General features: G+C 37.7%; 1 protein-coding gene across 1 annotated transcript in view; it reads right to left on the minus strand.

Moving 5' to 3' along the window:
• SEC23B (SEC23 homolog B, COPII coat complex component) overlaps positions 1-2,461 on the minus strand; it is a 53,057-nt gene that overhangs the window by 24,724 nt on the left and 25,872 nt on the right. The window lies entirely within an intron of this gene.

The raw sequence follows: 2,461 nt of genomic DNA on the forward strand, positions 1-2,461 counted from the left end.
ATACTGCCTCGGAAACCCAAGGAGGGGTCACTATGAGTCGGGTCCAACTCGATGGCACATAACAACAACAACAATCATCATGCTGTACAGTTAATAACTTTATCTGTTGTGTGTGTGTGTGTCTTTGTATGAATATCTAGTAACTGTACAGCAAGAACTGTGTTAACCGACTATTTATTTATCAGTAAGGCTTCCAGTCAATAGTAGGCTATTAGTAGTTAAGTTTTAGGGGAATCAAAAGTTATACACAGATTTTTTGACTGCATTGCAGCGAAGTAGGGGGTATTGTTTGGCACCTCTAACCACTGCATCATTCAAGAGTCAACTGTATTTAACATCTGTTGGAAGGTAAAAAGCTATACTGAGGAACAATAACAAAAAGGTCAAGGGGGCTTGTTTTCCATCACCTTTCTTCTGTAGGCATGGCACAGCTACAAACTCTCCAGAGTTCCAAATGACATTTTCTCACCAATATACTAATTCCTTACCTTCATAAGAATAATCCCTGCCTTCATAAGAATAATCGTAATGACAAAATTAGGAAATCATCATTTTATAATTTCTAGTGAAATAAAGTGATTCAAAGAAGGATAACCAATGGATGTTAAAACCATAAAAGAAAGGCTGCTAGCAAACATGATATTCGTACAGTGCCAAAATCTCACAGCTAATGGTAAAAGGGAAATGTATCTTTATAATGGAAACATGTGGACAATGGTCTTAGCTCTCTAATGCTGCTGTAACAGAAATACCACAATTAGATGGTTTTAATAACCAGGAATTTATTCTCTTACAGTTTAGAAGGCCAGAAGTCTGAATTCAGAGTGCCAGCCCCTGGGCTTCAGCATTGCCTCTTGTTCCAGGCCCACTGGAGCTGGAGGCTACTTTTCCCTCACCAGCTCCTGGCTGCTGAGACTGATGAACCCAAGATCAGCAGGTAAAATGGCACAATCCCAAGATCAGCAGGCAATACGGCATGCCACTGGTTCAAGTCCAGAAACTGGAGATGAAGACTTGGCCAAATGAAGAATCCCAATGTGCTGAAAAGCTAGAGATCTTCCTCAAAGCTTTTCTATACATACTAGAAGCAGACCACACTCCAAAGGTAACTAATTAGCTGCTTACAACAGATTCCACCATGGAAGTGATAACAATCTCATCATGGGGAATCACTACATCCAGCTGCCAAGCCATTCAATACCACGGCCCAGCCAGGCTGACACACCACCTTAACTACCACAACCATCTGACATAGTACTACAAACATGCGATAACCAGGCATTAAGTGCCACCTGGTGTAACACACACACAAAAAAACAAAATACACAGATCACCCAGGAAATATGTTTGACAAAAGAGTTTAACCTCTAAACCCAATTTCAGTTTACAGGAAATATAGGAACAAGGTAAATACCACCAGAAGGAAATAATCAGACACATTCAGAACATGGAATTCTATTACAAAAGTCAACTAGCACTCTCTTCAACAAATCAGTGCCATGGAAAACAAAAAACAAAACAAGCAAACAAACAAAAATATAGGTGAACCACTGTAGAATTAAAAAAATTAAGGATATATAACCCTAAATGCAATGCTGACTAGGGGGAAAACCCACTTAAAAAAGCATTTGCAGGGAAGTTAGGAAATGAATACAGACCAGATATTAGATGACATTAAGAAATTACTGTTAATTTTCTTAAATCTGATAATGAGATCATGGTAGGAAAATATCCTTGTTTTTTGAAAATAGTGTATAACTTAAAGTGTCATGACATCTGCAACTTAATTTCAAAGATTCTATAATAAAAGATGATAGAGAAAATGTGGCAAATGATAATGAGATAGATAAAACAAATGTGGCCCCAAAAGACAGAACAATTATAGTAAAATTTCAGTAACTGCTGACGCTAAATGGTTATTATACAGGAATTCACAATATTCTTTAAAATGTCTCTAATTGATTGAAAATAGTATTTTCATCCACTCTACATCCTCCATCATCCCAACTAAAACTTTCATGGCTGATCCCTACTGGATCCTAGAACAGCTAAGCAGTTTGTACTCATTCATTAAAAACATCTTCTAAAACAATTTCAAGAAGGTTTCAACTGGCAGATTTTAAGCACTGTACAAAACATTTTGGATTAGGGCAGCCTCTCAAAGCTGTGCCATGAAATAAAAATGCAAGCCCCTTAGATCTCTAAGGCAACAAGTGATTCAGATGAGCACTGGGGCAGAAACTTGCTTCAGCCAAGAAGCTATAGGAATGTGGTCTCAAATCGTCTAGCCTCTGCCAATCTCAACAAAAGTCTGAGGTAAGTAGTGATGAGGTGAGTATTTGTTACAGATTTAAAAAATAATGTCGGCATATATTGTGGGCTTCCATTATGCCAGGCATTATTTTCAGTGCTTTACCTGAATTAACCAATTTAACTCTCCTAAAAATGCTACAAAGTAGGA

The sequence above is a fragment of the Orycteropus afer genome, unplaced genomic scaffold, assembly GCF_000298275.1.
Source record: "Orycteropus afer afer isolate SDZICR_OR568_19922 unplaced genomic scaffold, OryAfe1.0 scaffold00208, whole genome shotgun sequence".
Classification (NCBI taxonomy): domain Eukaryota; kingdom Metazoa; phylum Chordata; class Mammalia; order Tubulidentata; family Orycteropodidae; genus Orycteropus; species Orycteropus afer.